The following is a 20,505-nucleotide window of genomic DNA, read 5'->3' as shown; positions in this document are numbered from 1 at the left end:
CTCAGGGTCTGCCCACCCGTTCGCTGGCGGCTGCGGCGGCGGCGGCGTCCGCCAGCTTTCCCCTCCCTCCCTTCCTCCCCTCCCGCCCACCCACTCCCTCCTCAGTCACTCGATCGCTTGCTCCTAGGGGCACTCGCAACAGCTTATGGGTCTGCAACAAGTTTCTGAGTCGGGGCTGGCACAACCCGAACTGAGAGGGTTTCACTAACTTCTAGAGAGGGTGGGAAGGGATAATCTTGGGATCCTCTTTTGGAGTGTTTGGGTTGTTTTTTTTCGGGTGTTTTGCCCGACTGTATACATAGGGGAGTTGCCTAGGCTAGAGCTCCCAACTCCCTCGGGGTCCGGATGCTGCTTTTTTTTTTTTTTTTCCGGGATCCACATGTTACGACTTCTGACGTGGGGCCCCACGATGGGACTCCTCTCGGCATCTCAGATTCGCAAACGCCGGCGCTCTTTTGCTTTGGGAAACACTAAAAAGCCGGCGGGCTCTGCCCCACGGTAGGCGCGGTGGTCGCAAAGACGCCAGCCTTTTAAGTTCCAGTTACTCTTGACAGCCCCCACCCCCTTTGGCGCGGCAGCCTGTTGAACCGGAGCCACTCAGCCCCTCATGCTCCGCCCTGCCCAACACTGCTCTGGTGTCGAGGTAACCATGATCCTATCCAGAGATATCTTCTACCCGAGTCTTATCCCAGCGAGGAGTCTGTTTCACAAGTCTGCGCCCACCCTCATGTTTCTTCACGGGGACCCTGGCCCATGCTTTTTATACACTCAATAAAAGTCACCTAAAGAGGTCGGTACCCGCGTGCGCTCGCAAGCGTATAAACCGCCAGCCCACAGCACGAAAAATCAGTCCCAACATTTTGGGACCCAAGCCGCAGCGGCCGAAGCAATGCAAAGCTGAACCTCGCCCGTTCCGGCCACCTGCGCGCGCGTACCGTACGCACACGTGCCCTCATTTTCTAGTCCCTCATTTCCCCCACTGCCACCACGCGCGCGGTCACGTGGGCCATCTCCGACGGCGGGGGCGGGGGGGGTGCATCGCGCGAAGCCGCGCGAGACCCGGGACCGCTGGGTGAGCGCGCGAGCCTCTGCCAGGTCCCCAGCTAGGAGGCTGCAACTCCCCCCGCCCCCCTCGCTTATTCCCCCTTCCCCCATTCTCTTTCCCGGCCCCTCCCCCACCGAGCAGCGGGCAGTGCCGCGGCGGCACCTGGGTAAGGGATGCACCTCCATAGCCCTTTTGGGTTTCTCCGTTCCGATTGCAGACTCTGGGCGTGAGCCGCTCCGAGGAGACTTGCAAGCTGCCAGCACCGGTCGCGAGACAGATGCAAGTAGCTCCGGGGAGAGGGGTGGATTTTTTATTGATTTTGGGGGGATTGTTGTTGGTTTTGGTTTTTTTTTTTTTCTTTAGTTTTGGACGTGCAAAAAAGGGAGGAGAAAAATGGCAACCAGAAGCGCTCTCCGGAGCCAGGATACTCAGAACCTGCTCTCCCCCTCCTCCCCGAACTCGGGTTGCAGGGGGTGGTGCCCTTGGGTGCCGCGGTGGTGAGTGCATTCGGCCCGGGATGGTGCAGTCACCACAGTGGGATGGGGGGCCTAAAGACGGGCCACCTTAAAGGGACAGCTGCCTTTCACTAGAACCTGCTTTTTTTTTTGGCCTCCGGTTGGGGAGCCCCCAGGATTTTGCTTGGACTCCCCTTACCTAGAGGAAGGAGGGCACAGGTGCGAACTCGAGGATCCAGGAGTTAGGGGACCTGCTGAAACTGGTTGCTTGCTTCTGGGATGGATTGCAAATCCTCCTCCATCAGAGACCTCAAGTCCTACCTGCCTGCGGATCCATTCCCATTAGGCAGAATCAGAGGATGATTTAGTCCCCTCCAGGCCCAATTTGAGATTGAATAATTCCTGAGGCACGGAGTTCTTCCATATGACTCATTCCATTTGTTTATTATCATCACCTTACATACACCAAGCATAGTCTGTTAAGTCAAGTACCCGTCTTCTCCCCCTACCATCACTTCTTTTTATTTTCAGGTGTCATCCTAATTTACCACTTCCCTACAGCTTGTACACCCTTCCCATAAACGCCACAGATCAGATCAGGAGCTCTCCTGAGGTCTCTCCAGGCACATCGTTGCTTCTCTTCCACAGGAATTTTCCAAGTGTCAAAAGTACAGTCAAAATATTGGACTTGGAAGGGAGCTTCCTTCCAGAGCATCCACGAAATATAAACAAAAGGCCTGGACACTGATTAAGCATTGTATACAAGGCTCAGCCACAGTGTAGTGACACCTGACCTCCAGGGTCATTTTTCTTTTCTCTGTATCTTACATAACGTTCACATCACAAGTGCTTAAACTGAAACAAATGAAGGAACATTTTGATTACACACTCTCAGAGTGAGTCAATCAGTTAGTGTGTCCCAAGCATACCTAATACTGAATGGGTGGTTCGGGGTCAAATCGAATCTTTTGGAAGTGAACAAAGACTATCTGTGTTGTGAATGTGAGAGCAAAAGTGTCGCAGCCCCTCCCAGAACTTCCCCAAGGGCTTGTTAAGTGCTGTGAAATGCTTATCATTGTGAAGGCCTGGATCAACCTTTCTGAGATCTGAAGCTGTGTGTCATCCAAATACAAATTAGCTCAATAAACATTTAAATATTGTTTTATATACTGTATTAAGTACTGAATTATTAGTAGTGGTGCCTTTTAAGGCCATCCCCAAACAGTCCTCATTCCCCTTTTTGAGGCTTCCCTGTCACTATTCATCTCTAGTTGTCAAACTAGACTAAATATTCCCTAGACATTTCTGTCTTGTTTTTACTTAGAGAATCACCTAGAACCCCTCCCCCCTTCTCCTCTCCCATCTTCAGGTTCTTATTCTCACTAGACTAAACACAAATGGCTTCTCTTTGAAGTCCTAATCAGTGAATTTTTGTTAAATGAATCAACGAATGAGAGCTGGCAGTCTTAGGTTGCTGGGAGGAGGATGGTTTTAGGCAATAAAAGAGCTGGTACTTAGAGCCAGAGAGCTTAGAGAAGAGGGATGGGTGAGTACCACTTTGCCTGCCTCACAATTTGGCCTGGGGCAGGTCCTTTGCTTGTGCATTATTTATGGGGAGGTCAGTTGCTGTCTCCTCCCTCCCCCTTTGGGAGAGGAAAGGAAGGCTGAAGGAAGCGGCCTGTGACTGGTTATTGGCGCCTGTGGTTCCAAGACTCTCTATTGCCCTTGAAAAGTATAGTGGCACTTTCCCCCTCCCAAGCCTAGAATTGGGGGACGCTGAAGGAGCCACGTTGTCTAGATGGAAGGAGAGGCCTAAGTGTCTGGGCTAATAAAAAAAAGTCCTGGTCAGGGCTCTGCTGGGAAGTGTTACATAATACTTTCCCTGCTATTATACTGAATTGATTTAATGTGACCAGGAGGTTTCACACTTAGTAATGAAAAATTCATCCATTTTATAAAATGAATTAGGGCCAGAAAAGTTATGTGCTTTATATTTCTTAGAAATGAGGAGCTCTTTGAGGAGAATGTTATTTCTTCTAATTTCCAAAAGAAAAAAGCCCATCGTAGAAAACATTGCAGTCTTCCTTGCTTGCTAAGTTACTGAAAGAGTAGAGAGAAAAGAAGGCAGAATTACTGATTGAATTATTTTCTTCCTTTGTGTTAATTCTAAACTATGAACATCTTGTCTTTTAGTTTCTGTTGTACCGTGATCTGCAGTTGATTTGCTTTCTGTAATTAATTTATGATATATACGTTTGGTAATATATCATTAGCATATAATTTTATCAGAAGAAGAAACTCAGAGTACGCAAGCACAGTATCTTTTTAGCTTCTAAAGAGTAAAGACTTCCTGGTATGGTGTACATTTGAATTGAGGAAGAAGACTCATTTCATATCAGATTGTTTTCAACTCTATCATTGTGCTGTGGGTGTGGTTCTACATTTTAGACTTTTCCTTAAATCCCTATTTTTTTTTTATATCTATGATCTTATTTTCTATTCATGAGCAATAAAAGAAAAGGACTTCAATTGTAACAGAAGAACCTGCCTTAGAGTTAAGATTCATTGCCTGCCTCTGACATAATTAGTTGTATGATACATTTTGCAGATGAGTTGCTGATCTGCATCTGTGAAAGGAATATACCTGGAGAAAAGTCCTCAGATTGATGAAATCACAAGTTCCCTACCTCCCTTCCCCAAACATAGTTCTATTTTTTAATAATCTAAACAATATATGTATGTGTGTGATATATATGTATATAAATACCCACACACATATATTTATATATATATTTCCCCTTTATTTCCTATTGAAAGTTGCTGGTGTTTTTTTAGTCATTCAATTAACTGGAATTTATTAATTGCCTACTACATGCCAGGATATGTTCTAAGTGCTTATGATTCCAAGAAAAACAAAAATTCATACTCTCAATAAGTTTACTATCTATTGGGTGAGATAATATGAAAACAATTATGTATAAACAGGTTTGCATATTACTTTGGCTATAAATCCACAGAGGCAAGGCATCAAGGGGATTCAGAAAGGCTTTTTGCAGAAGGTTAAAACTTTTAACTGAGACCTTCAGGATTTCCTGAAGGAAATTAGGGAAGCCAAGAGGTAGAGATAGTGGGGGGAGGGAGAAAGAGAGAAAGAAAGAGTACTAGGTTCATTTATATTTTTGTTCTATATATTTTGTTCTATATTTTGTTTGATAATGTTCAGATATGTTCCATATTTTGTGACTCCATTTTGGGGTTTTCTTGGCAGTGATTCAGGAATGCTTTACCATTTCCTTCTCCAACTCATTTTACAGATGAGGAATTGAGGCAAACAGGGTTAAATGACTTGTCCATGGTCATATAGCTAGAAAGTGTCTAAGGCGGGAGGTAAGATGAGTCTTCCTGATTCCAAGCCTAGTGCTCTATCTACTTTAATTACTGCTGTTAGGCATTCCCCCCTCCCCCAATTACTTCGACCAACATACTTCAGGAACTTTTGTGATAGGTATAGAGAACTGAACATCACTAGAGGGTTCCTGCACTCAGCTCAGATGAATATTTTGAACATTGCTTTCAATTAGATTTTTGCTCTAAGTCAGGTAATGTGGATATAAGTATAGGGAGTTAGAAGTTAATACTTTCCCACCAATATTTTATTGAAGAAGATTTCTCAACATGATAATATTCTTTTATTAGCTTACAAGGAACTGATTTTGGGATTTTGGAATCTGAATTGGAGTTTATGCTGTTGTTTTTTTAATATCTTCATTAAGTTTCGCATTCCTCTGACATAGAAAGACTTTACGAAACTCAGAATACTAGATTTAGAAATGCTGATCTAAGTACTCCTTTTGGCTTCTTGACTGTTCCAGAATAAATTGTTTTCTGTGTGTCTCTTTCACACACACACACACTTAATATTTTAATATATATGTTTCTATAAGCATCTTAAATAGATCTATAAACTTTGAAAAGTTTAAAACATTATGTAAATATAAAATTCTTCTTATTATATCAGACATTTTGAATTTGTTGACCTTTCATTTTTTTATGTTTATAGACTCAGAAAATGTGTATTAGCCCTTCGTGAAATGTTCATATGGTCAGAAGGCACATAAAAGAGAATTTAATTCATCAAATATTTATTATATACCTCTACATGCAAAGCACTATACTATCAAAAGGGGATAAAAATTCCTTGCCACCAACAAAATTGAACACGATTCAGGGAATTTGCAATATTGTGAGATAAATATAAAATTAACTTATAGCTGATATCCTTGAGCTTGTCACTAATAACTTAGTAGTTTATATTCTTACTTGGGATATTCCCTGGAAACATCAGAATTTTGCTCTTGTCTGAAAGGTCTTTATGTCCCATACAAGTCTTCCAGTCAACAAACATATAAAACAGATTTTATTTTTAACTTAACAGAAACCACCTTGATACATTTATTTTGTTATGCAATACTCTGCCCAATCCTTCATTTCTCATTTTTGAGAATTGTGAATTGTTGAATCTAAGGAGGTCAATAACAAAAAGAAAGATGCAGCTTGTACCCACAATTCATTGAGAGGTTGAATGTACCTGTTGTGTACATTGTGCCCAGAAGGTCTTGGTGGAGTTGAGGTAGTAAAGATTCACAGAAGAGAATCATAGATGTTTGTGTCCATCTTATCCAGAAAAAAAAAAAAGGAAAGAAAAGAAAGAAAAAAAGCTAGCCAAAGAAGTTAAATAAATTCAATAATTATTATCTAATTTCACCTTTTTAAATACTTAAGTGAATCATGTTGATGGGAGTGCTCCTTCAGTAATTAACTCCCATCATACATCTCTTCATTTCAGTTTGGTTAATTCACAATTTTCTTTTTAAAAATTTTAAATATTTTTGGAACATTACATTTTTAGTTCAGAACTGTCTCCCTCACTAGAGATGATCTTTGTTATTTCACGCGTGTTTTTCTGCAAAATCAATCTGCTCATTTCTTGCAGTGTAGTATACCATCAAAATCATATACCATAATTTGTTTAGTAATTCTCCAATTGATGGATATCCCCTCAATTTCCAGTTCTTTGCCACTCCCAGAAGAACTGCTATAAATATTTTATAACATATTCATTTTTTTTTCCTTTTTCCCTGATCACCTTGGAAAACAGACCTGATAGAGTTATTGTTTACATCAGAGAATCTTTTGGGCATAATTCCAGATCACTCTCCATAATATTTGGTTCAGTTCAGAATTGTATCAATAGTGTTTTAATCTCCCAATTTTTCCACATCCTCTCCAACATTTGTCAGTTTTCCCTTCTGTCATTTTAAGCCATTCTGATAGGTGTGAGATGATTTTTCAGAGTTGTTTTAATTTGCCTTTCTCATCAATCCTGATTTAAATATTTTTATATGACAATATCGCTTTGATTGAAAAACTGCCTGTCCATAGCATTTTATAAATTAGTAACTAACTTGTTTTCATTAATTTGACAAAATTTATATATATTTGAGATATGAGACCCTTCTCTAAGAAACTCTAAAAATTTACCCCCAATTTTCTGCTTTCCTTCTAATCTTCTTTGTATTGATTTTATTCATTCAAAGCTTTAAATTTAATGTCATAAAATTATCCACTTTACATTTCACAGTGCTCTCTATCTTGTGTTCATTCATAAATTCTCTTCCTATCCATTTGTTTCATATTCTTCTAATTTACATATGGTATCTTTCTTTATATCTGTCATGTATCGTATCCTTTTTTGATCTTATCTTGGTAAAATCCATAATGTGCTTTGACACTTATATTTCATGTTGACTCCTAACATCACTGATAGTCACTTAATCTTGAGGTGTCCTAAGGCAGTAGTTTCTAAACTTTTTTGATAGTGCTGTCCTATCAGCAAAATGTTTTTGAGCAGGTATCTCTAATATGTATATAATTACTTTTGAATTACAGTTGTATTACTTTTAATAATTATGCACAATATAAGGTATTTTTCCTCAGGAGGCAGTCAGCATTAAGTGACTTGTCCAAGGTCATATAACTGATAAATATCCGAGGCCAGATTTAAGTGCAGGTCCTCCTGACTCCAGGACTGATGTTCTATCCATTGTGCCATTACCTTACAAAGTTTTAAAAAGGATCTTTTGAATATAAGATAATTTTTGATCCCAGACTTCATAGAGACTCAAATTCCAGGGGAAAGATGATGAGGGCTTCACTTAAAGAGATGCATGTGTTAATAAAGAGAAGGGGATTTAAGAGATGGGAAGATTTGGCCACCGATTAGTTACATAGGTTGAGAAAGAATGAGGAGTTGAATAGGACACTGTGAGGTTATGAACCTGGGTTTGCTGGTGCTGCTCTGGATTATAACAGAAATTTAGATGATAGATGGGCTTGGAGAAGAGAGGGAACATAAGATCTGCTGTGGTCCATGCTGGCTTCTACCAAATTCACTCTTTGATACCCAAAGTGAAAAATCGGGAGATTTTTAGTCCCTGATCACTGCTCAGACACCAGAATCCATGCTCCAATTATTCCGTCATTTTCAGTTGGGTCCAAATCTCTGTGAGCCTACTGGGGCTTTTCTTGACAGAAATGCTTGAAAGGTTTGCCATTTCCTTTCCAACTCTTTTTCACAGAAGAGGAAGTTGAGGCAAACAGAGTGAGTGACTTGCCAAGGAACACATAGCCAGTGAGTGTGTGAGGCTGGATTTGAACACATCTTCCTAATTCCTGTGGCACCTATCTGCCTCAATAAGTATACAGTTCTATTATTGCTTAGTGTTCTTTTTCTTAAACTTGACAGCTTATTTCCACTAATTATTGTCAAATACATCTATGAGTCATATACACATACATATATAGAGAGAAATGTACAGAAAACCTTTTAATTTGTTTCTTTTTTAAAAGAAAAAATAAGATATTGATGTGAGAAATACATTGAAAAATGGAGCACAATTGAATTTTAGTAGCGATTTTCCCTCCTCTTTATATTTTCCAGAAGCTACTAATTAATATGATAGGTAAGTAAATAATAATCACAGGTACAGGGAAGAAGTAAGATAACTGATAAAAAAGATTTTACCAAAAAAAAAAACCTAAACCCATTATAATTTTTTCAAGTTACTATTCTTCTATTTCATTAGATTCATAAGCTGTGGAATTAATTTTGGGAAGTATAAAAATGTTTAATTTCTTTTAACTATTGGTAAGGCTAAGTTTTTAAAAAAAAATAGCTTTTTTTAAAGTTCTGTTATTAACTTTGCCTTTTCCATTGTTGTCATCTTTTCACTCAGGACAATGTGTTTCCTTGTTGGGAATCTCTTTTAGTGTTATTACCTATCATTATGATGATAATAAATTATAATATTATGTCATAATATAACATACAATATTATTTATAGTCATTTATATAATTGATTATATATATTATTACATAATATAGTCATTTATGGTCATTGTACATAATATGCTCTTTTCTTTGTTTTCATTACCCTTTCTTGAATTCATAGGTGTCTTCCCATGTTGCTAAATTTTCTATATTTTTCTATATTTCTATATTTTTTAATCTTTACAACAGAATACATTTTCCATTACATTGAATCAGTAAGATATTAGAATTTGAAGAGACCCCAGTGGCTCTGGTCCAATTCATCTCAGAAAAGAAATCCTCGATATGATACACTTGATAAATTATCTGTCTCCTTCTTGAAAATATCCAAGTAAGGGAAAGTCATAACCAGCAAAGGCCACCCATTCTATTTCAGGATACCTCTGATTGATAGGAAGTTTTCCAAGACATCAAACTCCATAAGTGGAAGTTATGTCCTCTGGGACCAAAGAGAACCTAAAGGTTGATCCCTTTGCTCCATGATTAGCTGTTTAGTTAATTGAAAATGTTCTTGGGTGTCCTCCAGAAACAATTGCTTCTTTCAGCTTATCAAAAGAATTTGGACCTTTCACTCTTCTGCCTGACCTCTCCAATTTAGCAATCTTAAACTAGTTTCCTAAGCTGATTGTAATCAGAGTACAAAGAGGTTCTATGGCCTCTTTATTCCTGGAAGATATGCCTCACCAAGATCTCATTAGATAATTTTTTTTTGATTGCTACATCATACTGCAAAACAATATTAAATTTACAGCCAAGTAAAACTCCCATCCCTTTTAAAGACAAACTATTTGTCTAACCATGCTTATCTCATCTTGTACTTGTGAAACTATTATTTTTTTTTTTCCCCAAGTGTAGCATTTCACAGCTATTTTTATTGAATGTCATTCTGGATTTAGTTTAATAGTTGCTCCTGTTAAGTAAGATCTTTTTGCAGTGTGTTTGGTTTCAATCCCAGCTTTGTAATTCTTTGCAAATTTGACATGTGCCTTTTAGCTTTTTATTCAAGTCATTTATGAAAATGTTAGAGTGCTAGGCTAAATGTAGATCCTTTTGGGCAATATAAAATTCTCTTGCCAAACTTGCCAAACATTAAAATTCATTAATTCATAACTTCAGTCATTAAACCAGTTCTAGATCATCTAATTGTATTGTGATCTGGTTTGTGTATTTCCACAAAGATAATTTGGAATACTTCATCAATAAACATTTGTTAAGCACCTAATAATATATTAAATGCTGAGAATACAAAAAGAGGCAAAAACAGTTCCTACCCTCAAGTTTATCATCTAATGGGTGATTATCAAACCAATTCTTATTTAAAATTTGTTTATATTTTTTTGCAATTGATAAGGATGCATTTTGTTTCCATTTTTGTGGGGAGGGTTTGTTTATTTGTTTTTTGCTACCACAAAGAGTGCTACTATGAATACTTTCTTTGATTCTTCTCTGTCATTGACTTTCTAGCCCAATAGTGAGATCATTGGGTGAAAAGACATGAAAAATCTAGTGACTTTTCTTATATAAAACCAAATTGATTTCCAAATTGCTTGGATGATTTCCGAGGTAAGTATATATACAATTTCCAACAATATATTTCTTTTGTGTCTACTTGAACTTTATTCTGTTATGTTCTATGTATAAATACTTTATGGCTAATTTTTTTCTCCCCCTCCTGCCCCCACCAAAAAACAAAACAAAACTTCCCTTGTAATGAACAAGCATAGTCAACCAACATAAGATCTATACATTATCCATAGCTGAAAACTTTATCTCATTTTACATTAGCTTATTACTATTCTATCTAGAGGTGGGAAATGTAACTCATTCTGTTTTCTGAAATCATGATTGGTCACTTATTGATCATTTTTGAGCCTTTTACTATTGTTTTCCTTTACATAGAAGTTATGCTAATTCTGTTTATTTCATTGCTTGGATTTATCACAAATCCTCTAAGTTTTCTCTGAACCTATCTTTTTTTGTTATTTTTTTCTTAAAGTTTCAATAATTTTCCAGTACATTCATGTACATAATTTAGTTAACTGTTCCATTCATCCAATTATGGGTGCCATCTCTATTTCCAGGTCATTGCTGTACTAAAAGAAAGTGTTGCTATAGATATTTTTATTCATATGAATTCTCTCCTTTTTTGATCTTCTTGGTCAAAGGACATGAAGCTAATTTTTTTCTTTTTATGTATTTATTTTTCTCAATAGTATTTTATTTTTCCAAATATCTTTACAGATATTTTTCAGCATACATTTTTGTAAGACTTAATATTTCAATTTTTTTCTCCTTACTACCCCTTTCCCCAAGATAGCAAGCAATCTGATCCAAGTTAAAAATATATAATCCTTTTAAACATATTTTCATATTTGTCATTTTGGGCAAGAAAAATCAGACCAAATGGGGAAAAACAACAAGAAAGAAAGAAACAAATAAACAAACGATTAAAGTACCATTCTTTAATTTACATTCAGTATCCATAGTTCTTTTTCTGGATGTGGATGACATTCCATCCCAAGTCTATTGGAGTTGTCTTGAACCATAGAATTGCTAAGAAGAGCCTAATTTATCATAGTTGATCATCACATAATCTTCTTACTGGGTATATTGTTCTACTGGTTCTGCTTACCTTACTCAACATCAATTCATGTAAGTCTTTCCAGAAATCAGCCTGGTCATAATTTCTTATAGAACAATAATATTGCATATTATTCATAAACCATAACCTGTTCAACCATTCTCCAACTGATGGATATCTACTAAATTTCTGGTTCCTTGTCACTACAAAAGAAAGCAGCTACAAACATTTTTGCACATATGAGTCCTTTTCTTTCTTTTATGATCTCTTTGGGATATAGATCCAGTAGTGACACTGCTATTTCAAGCAGGTATACTCAATTTCATAGTTCTTTGGACATAATTCCAAATTGTTTTCCATAATGGTTATATCATTTTACAATTTCACCAACGATGCATTAGTATCTTACATCTCATATCCCCTGTAACCTTTATCATTATCTTTTCCTGTCATAGCCAATCTGAGTGATGTGAAGTGATACCCCAGAGTTGTAATTTAGAGAATTTTTTCTCTACATCTATGACTGTAAGTGGCTTAATTTCTTTATTTGAAAATTGTTCCTTTGACTATTTATCAATTGGAGAATGGCTTATATTCTTATAAATTTGAGCCAATTTTCTCTATATTTTAAAAACAAGGCCTTTGTCAGAGATACTGGTTGTAGAAACTATTTCCCAGCTTTCTGTTTCCCTTGTAATCTTGGCTGCATTGGTTTTGTTTGTGTAAAACTTTTTAAATTTAAGATAAACAAAATTATCCATTTTGCATTTTATAATATTCTCTGGTTCTTCTTTGTCCATACATTCCCTCCTTCTCCACAGATCTGACAGGTACACTATCCCTTGATGGAGTAAAATTTTTAAAGATTTATTTTTTTATTCTGAATTTTAATAAGAATGAAGAAAATGGAACAGAAAAAAAGGGGATTGTAATGAAATTGTAGATTCCCATTATATGTAGTTGTTTTTTCTTTTTTAAGTGTAAATACCACATTTAAATTGCAACTTTTAAAGTCTTTCTGCTTTTTTACTCTTTTGACTTTTTTTTTCTTGTTTTCTTTTCTTTTTTTTAGAGATGCCACAATTATCCCCTTTCTCTCTTTTTGCGGCTATCTTATTCCTATCCCTTTCATCCTTAACTTTTCACTTCTTTCCATTTGGAAAACAAAAAGGGAAAATAAAAACCACTGTAATAGTATGCATAATAAAGCAAATCAAAATACCAAATTAACATTGTCTAAAGAATGAATTAATCTGCATCTTGAATTTATCATTCCTCTGTCAAAAGGTGGATTGTATGCCCCATCAACAGCTCTCCGGAATACTAATTGATGACTAAATCAATTAGAATGTTCAAGTCTTAAAGTTATTTTCTTTATATTATTGTATAAATTATTCTCTGATGTTTGCCAACTTCACTCAGCATCATTTTATATAAGTCTTAGCACATTTCTCTGAAACTATTCTTTACATACTTTTTTATGGTGCTGCAATAGCATTCCTTTAGATACAATAAATGAGCCATTCCCCCCTTAATTTCAGAAACTTTGCCACTATAAAAAGAACTTAGTTTGGGGGGTAATTGTTAAGTAGTGATTTGGGGATAGCTAAATGGTGCAGTAGATGAAGCACTGACTCTGGAGTCAGAAGGACCTGAGTTTAAATCTAGCCTCAGACACTTACTTGCCCAGATTGTCTTTAAAAAAAAAAAAACAAAAAAAAACCCAAAAATAACAACAACAACAACAAAAAAAACAAAAACAAAAACAAAACCAAAAAACTCCAAAACTCCCCTAATGGTGTTTTTTTAATAGGTCTGAAAGCATGACTTAATTGAGTGAATTTTTTGGATGTAGTTTCGTGTTGCTTTTCAGAATGGTAGGAACAATTCACCTACACTAACAGCACTATGATATGCCTGTTTTCCTGAAGTCTCTCCAATATGTCATTTTCCTCTGTTCTCATTTTTGCTAATCTGATAAAACCTCAAAGTTGATTTAATTTAATTCACATTTCTCTAATTATTTCATGATTTGCAGCATTTAAAAAAATAAGGTTGTTCATCAATATTATACGTTGATCAATTCTGATGAGTATGATGGTTGGAAAAACTGTGAGATGATTGAGACCAGTTCCAATGATTTTATGATTAAGAGAGCCATCTACATCCAGAGAAAGAACTGTGGGAACTGAATGTGGATCACAACATAGTATTTTTATTCTTTTTGTTATTGTTCATTTGCATTTTGTTTTCTTACTCATTTTCTTTCCTTTTTGATCTGATTTTTCTGTGCAATAGAGAATTTTATAAATATATTTATACATATTGGATTTAACATATATTTTAACATGTATAACATATATTGGATTGCTTGCCATCTAGGGGAGGGAGTGGGGGGGGGAAGGAGGGGAAAATCTGAAACACAAGGCTATGCAAGGGTTAATGTTGAAAAATTATCCATGCATATGTTTTGTACATAAAAAGCTTTAAAAAAATTGTTGATAGGTTTTATTTCTTCTTTTGAAAGCTGCTTGTTCCTATCCTTTGGCCATATTTCTATTGAAGAATAGCTTTTGCTTTTATAACTTTGAATCAATTTCTTGTATGTCATTAATGAGATCTTTTACAGAGAAATTTCCTGCAAAGATTTTTTTCCTCTGGTTACTTTATTCCATTCTAATTTAACTGCATTAGGAGCTGTCTTACATCCCTCTCCAGGACTGGTTTGGTTTCTTTTGTTGTTGTTGAGTTATGCCCAAGTCTTCATGATCCCATTGGGGTTTTCTTGATAAAATACTGAAGAGTTTTGTGGAATGGGCCTCATCAGGATCTGTTAGTTTCTGCCTGGGCAACTGATTGCAAGGGGATGCTGTTGCCTACTTAGCCAGGTGTAGGAAGCTTGGGTTCTGCTAAATGAGGCTCCAGCAGGAGCTTGTTAGCTTCAACCAGTAATTTTAAGGGTTACTTCCCTTGGGAGGAGAACCCTTGTCTTAAAATATAAGGCAAGCTTCTCAGACCAGAAGACACAGAGGGAGTGTTCCTGATGCCGCCTGGTTGTTTTTATAATAAAGCGCCTTCCCAGAGAAAAAGTTCAAGTTTCCTGGTAATTTTTACCTATCAAACCTTTTCTTCCATGACAGTTTCCTTTTCCTTCTCCAGCTTATTTTATAGATGATGCAAAGAGGATTAAGTAAAATTTTCAGTCACATTGCTAGTAAATGTCCGAGGCCATAGTTGAACTCAGATCTTTCTGAATCCAGGCCTAGTGACCCTGCATCAACCATAATAACTACTTGCTCATTTATCCTGCCCTACTTCTTAAATCCTCCCTATCTATCAGTGGTGTATTTATCCCTTTAGGATTATATTTAGTTTTGCCTGATAGGTTTTTCTTGGTTATCCCTATCTATTTTGCCTTTTAGCATGTTGTATTCCAAATTCTGTCCATTCTTTTCATAAGGAATGCTTGAAAGTTCTCTGTTCTACTAAAGAAACATTTTTTCTCCTATGAGGTAATACTCATTTTTGACAGAGTGATGGTTATAAACCTGTATTTTTTTAGTTTTCTGAACTATCACCTTTAGAATTTTCTCTTGTCATATAGTTTCACCTCGGATTTCTGTGAATCTTACTTTGATTCCTTGGTATCTGAATATTTCCTTTCTGGCTCATAATATTTCCCCCTTCATACTATGAATTTTGGCTGCAACATTCCTGATTGTTTTCAGATTTGATTTTTTTTTTTTGATTCACCAATTATCAATTCATCCTATTTTCCTTTCTTTATCCTCTTCTCTCCCCCCCCACCCCTGATCTCAGCAGTTTTATGATTTTTTGAAATATGGTATCCAGTCTTAAAGAAGGGAAAGGGACCTGTACCTGCAAGAATGTTTGTGGCAGCCCTCTTTGTAGTGGCCAGAAACTGGAAACTGAGTGGATGTCCATCAGTTGGAGAATGGCTGAATAAATTGTGGTATATGAATATGATGGAATATTATTGTTCTGTAAGAAATGACCAACAGGATGATTTCAGAAAGGCCTGGAGAGACTTACATGAACTGATGCTGAGTGAAATGAGCAGAACCAGGAGATCATTATATACTTCAACAACAATACTGTATGATGATCAACTCTGATGGATGTGGCCATCTTCAACAATGAGATGAACCAAATCAGTTCCAATAGAGCAGTAATGAACTGAACTAGTTATGCCCAGCGAAAGAACTCTGGGAGATGACTATGAACCACTACATAGAATTCCCAATACCCCTATTTTTGTCCATCTGCATTTTTTATTTCCTTCACAGGCTAAATGTACACTATTTCAAAATCTGATTCTTTTTGTACAGCAAAATAACTGTTTGGACATGTATACATATATTGTATTTAACTTATATTTAAACATATATAACATGTATTGGTCAATCTGCCTTCTGGGGGAAGGACGTGGGGAGAAGGAGGGGAAAAATTGGAACAAAAGGTATGGCAATTGTCAATGCTGTAAAATTACCCATGCATATATCTTGTAAATAAAAAGCTATTAAAAAAAAAAAAAAGAAAAAATAGGGTATCTAGTTTTTCTATTTGGTCATGGTTTTCAGGGAATCTGATCATTCTTACTTGCCTCTCCTTGATCTATTTTCTAAGTCAGTCTTTTTTCTGGTAGGTATCTGAGGTTTACTTAACCACAGCCAGGGAAGGATGTTCAGAGGTCAGTGAACAAACAGTTCATCAGCCATTCATTGAAGGTACAGACTTGATGCAATTGAGGGTATAGCTTTTCTCTGCTAGAGTTGGTTATTCCGTGGTCTTCAGTTAAAAGAAGTAGCTTCCTCTGTCTTGACTTTTTAAAAATTAAGCTTTTATTGATATTTTCTGTTTTTTAAATATCATAAGTTATCTACAATATCCTCCCCAACCCTTCCCCTATAATAAAGTTGTTTATTTGTTTAAGAAAAAAAGGGAAAAATCCGTACAACTGATGAATATATTGAAAAATCTTGAAATTTTAATCCTGAAATATAAGTGCAGTCTATAATACCTCTGGGCTTCCCACTTCCATAAGATGTGCCACATAGATGTACCCTTTCATATCTCTTCATTTGAGTCTTAATTTTTATAATTTTGTAATATTCACTTTTGATTTTCTTTTTGTATATCTACATTGTTGTAGTTTTTTGGGCTCTGCCTTTATTCAAGTGTATCATTCTATACTTCTCTGTATCTATCACATCATTTCATACATGTTCCACAATTTGTTTAGCCATTTCTCAACCTATGGGTATGTCTTTTGTTTCCAGTTTCTGCTACTACTATAAATATTTTGTCATATATTGGGACTTTCTTCTAATCAGTGGGTCCCTTGGTAAGCAAACTCAGTAATGGAATCTCTTGTTTAAAAGTATCTATATTTTAGTCATTTTTCACAACTCCATCAACAATGCATTATTGTGTCTATTATTCTGTATCCCCTCTAATATTGATTCTTGCCAATTTTTTTGTCCTCTTTGCCAATTTGCAGGATTGCTGAAGTTGAAACCCCAATGATACTTTGACTTGCATTTTTCTCAATATTAGGTATTTTGGAACATTCTTTCATGTGATTGTGAATCCTCACTGTTTTTATAAGAGGCACCAGCCACTTATATCATTGGGTGGAACCCAAATCTCCTTAGCCAATTAAACCCTGGAGACAGTTTCATTACTTTTTTTAGGAAAAAAAACTAACGGCATAGCCTTAGGATATTGTTACCATCACAAATCATCATACATCATAAATAATCTTTCCATTTTTCTTTCAGAGCTCTTATTTCAATTTTAATTTCATTTTTATACCCCAACTTTATTTCTTCCAGCTATTCTTGTAGTACTTGTAACGTTTTCTGTGTGGTTCTACTCTGACTTGTGGAATGCTCTCCTTGACTGAGATTATCATATGGGATTCCTTGAATAGCATTTCATTATCTTTGGAGTTTTCTTCTGTTTATTCATATTCCCTCTGATTTGCCCCCTCTCCCTATATTTGAATACGTCAGGTTTATATATTGGGGTTTTTTCTTGCTTCCCTCTTTCAGCCACTTCTAGCTTTTGGATACTTTTTTGTGAAGTTCTGGATTAGGTGGAAATGCTTACCTCTCTTTTTTTTTCTTGTTATTCTCTTTTTGGATTCTTTTTAGATAAAATCATTTTAGGAAAATAAATTTTTATTTTCGATTTATAGGAGAGCTAGGCTTTTATATCATTGTCTCATCCAGAAACATGACATGGGAATGTTTGATAGTCTATGAGGTGGTATCGGGTAAAGACTAGGAGCTGTTGTGCCATGGTCTTGCTCTGAGTAGAAGATATTTCTTGAGAGTCTCTTGGAGGATAGGGTGAGGAAAACTTAGAGGGCCCTTGCATTCCCTGGATGATCTCTTGCCAGGCAGATGATGGGGTCTCTGTTTAGCTTTTAAAGGCAATTTATTTTTATTTATATATTTTGTTTTTATATTACCTAGGTTTCACCATGTATCACTTTGTTTCCCCCTTCTCTCCAGAGAGCCACCCTTTATTACAAACATTTTTTAAAGAAGGGAAATATTCAGCAAAATTTGTTAGCACAGTGAAAAAAAATAGCACATTATATTTGATACTCAATCTGCAGAATATCCCTTCTCTGCAAAGGAGCCAGGGAAAGTGGCATCTCATGTTAAGGAAGTTAGGTCCAACTAAATCCTTTAACTTTAATATCATTCAATTTTGATTGTTTTCTGGTGGTGATTCTTTTCATGTTCCTTGTTGTAGTCATGTATGTTGTTATGTACTTGTAGTTCTGTATGTTGTTTTTCTAGCTCTGCTCACTTCACTTTTTGTCAGCACATGTAAGTTATTCCATGTTTCTCAGTGTTGATCCTATTCATCATTTCTTGAAGCACAATACTCATTCCACAATTTGTTAATTGATGGGGATCCACTTGTTTTCCCACTTCTTTGTTATTGTAAAAAGTACTATATTTTGTGGTCTATGAAACCTTTCTTTTTTTTATTAGCGACCTTAGTGTACCCAAAAGTGGAATCTGGGGTCAAAGGAAGTGGGCATTTTAATAGCTTTCTTATTAGTGATGTTGTTCAGTCTTATCTGACTCTTCATGACCCCATATGGGGTTTTCTTGGCAAATATAGTAGCGTGGTTTGCCATTTATTTCTCCAACTCCTTTTCCAGATGGAAAAAGTTGAGGTAAACAGGGTTAAATGACTTGCCCAATGTCTTCTGGACTTCAGCCCCAGCATTCTTATCTATTGTACCACTTAGCTGCTGCTTATTATTAATAATTCTAAATTGCTTTCCAGAATGTTTGTAGCACTTCAGAGCTCTACCACCATTTGTCTTTCTGCAGTTCCTTCGAACATTGACTTTGCCAGTTTCCTAGGTGTGAGATGAAATTTTTCTTTTTATTGGTAATTTGGAGCATTTTTTAGTCTGGTTAGTTAGTTATACTTTGCAATTGTTTTGGAGGGAGCCATGTGATTATATCCTTTCACTATTTGTGTATTGAGGAATAGCTTTTAGTCTTATATATTTGTTAGTTGATATATCTTGGATATCAACTCCTTACAAGAGATATTTAGTATAAAGATTTTTTCCCCCATTCAGTCACTTCCTTTTTATTCTAAATTAATTAATATTGCTTGTGCAGAAGCTTTTCAATTTAATTTAATCAGAATATTTTATCTTTTTATATTACAATTTCCCCTTTCTCTTATTAAGAATTTGACCCTTAGCTGTGAAAAGTATATGATTTAACTCTTCTAGTTGTTTTATAGTTTGATCTTTAACATTCACATTATCTATTCATTTTGAATTTATTGTGGAATGCTGTGTAAAATGGTGTTTTGTTATCCCTGTCAGACCTCTCTGGCTTTGCAAAAAGTTGTTATTGGGAGTTTTTTCTTAGGTAATTTATATTTTCAGGTTGAATGTTGGGTTATTAAGTTAATATTCTTATATTTCTGATATTGTCTTTTACAATGTCTGAGACATTGCAAGAGTCTAAACTTCTTTTTATGTGTCCCCCCCCCCAATTCTGGGATTTTAGTCTCACAGAATACATATTTTCATAGGAGGGAAGATTTGTGAGGTTTAACTGTTAGTGTTTCAGGCCTACTTCTATGTCATTACTTTTGTTTCTTTAAGTTGTGCTTTTATCTGTATTCTCCTGCATTTTGAAGAAAATCTCTTAATAAGTCTCAATTTTTTAACCAGTAGGTAAGTCTTTTTCTTTCTGCAAGTCAAATAAATGTTCATATTTTCCTTGATAATTAGCCTTGGATTTGCATGGGATATGCTATTTTGATTTGCATCTTGATTTCTTTTATTTCTTGGAATGTATTTTTGTGGTTTCCAGTAGAAGTAGAATGTAGAATAGTGTGTTATCGGAATTTCCTTTCCTTTGCTTTTGCAGGTCTCATTTTCAGGTTTGTTTGTTTGTTTGTTTGTTTGTTTTTGTCTAGCTGATTTCAGAATGTACTGTTTGTCATTGGAATTGTTAAATTTAATCAGAGGAACCTTAGAGTTTGAAATATAAGATTTTTTTTTTTTCTGGAAATGATCAGTAGATTCTTCTTTTGATGCTTTGCTTTTTGCATTTAGAAGTCCTGGGTAGTTTTCTTGCACTATTTTCTGTCCATTTTGTAATGTTAAAAATCTGTGATTCTTCGGTAGTCTCTGCATCTTGTCTTTGAAAATCAATTATCTTTTGATCATATTTTATTTTAGCATTATAACTTTTTGCTTCTCTTTCCTCATGATTGTACTTTATCTTAGTACATTTATATTCCATGGTTGTTGTTCTCTTACTTTTTAGGAGAGACTCAATTTTTCTATTCTGCTAATTATTCCTTTTGTATAAGCCATAAATTCTAGCATTTATTTCCGTCTAACTTCTGTTATAGTTTCCATTCGTCTTTGGAGCCATTTTGGAACATTTTGTTGTGGTTCCTTCAAGGTATTCAGTTTCATTAGGTATTAATTCACTTTCTTTTGCTTTGTAAT

The 20,505-nt window shown here is 35.9% G+C and overlaps 1 protein-coding gene across 11 annotated transcripts in view; it reads left to right on the top strand.

Annotated features, from left to right (window-relative positions):
- ZBTB25 (zinc finger and BTB domain containing 25) overlaps positions 1–20,505 on the top strand; it is a 93,525-nt gene that overhangs the window by 63,480 nt on the left and 9,540 nt on the right. For 2 of the 11 annotated variants that reach the window (XM_074290368.1, XM_074290358.1), the window contains exon 1: positions 39–1,324. The exons of 2 other annotated variants lie outside the window; for them this stretch is intronic. The gene's annotated coding sequence lies outside the window, so the exon portion shown is untranslated. Of the gene's footprint in view, positions 1–38; positions 1,543–9,001; positions 10,454–13,886; positions 14,575–14,594; positions 16,220–20,505 lie in introns of those variants that run through there. 7 more of the 11 variants (XM_074290363.1, XM_074290361.1, XM_074290365.1 and 4 more) reach the window with 7 other exon arrangements.

The sequence above is a fragment of the Sminthopsis crassicaudata genome, chromosome 2, assembly GCF_048593235.1.
Source record: "Sminthopsis crassicaudata isolate SCR6 chromosome 2, ASM4859323v1, whole genome shotgun sequence".
Taxonomy (NCBI): Eukaryota; Metazoa; Chordata; class Mammalia; order Dasyuromorphia; family Dasyuridae; genus Sminthopsis; species Sminthopsis crassicaudata.
This window is presented reverse-complemented; position numbering and strand designations above follow the sequence as displayed.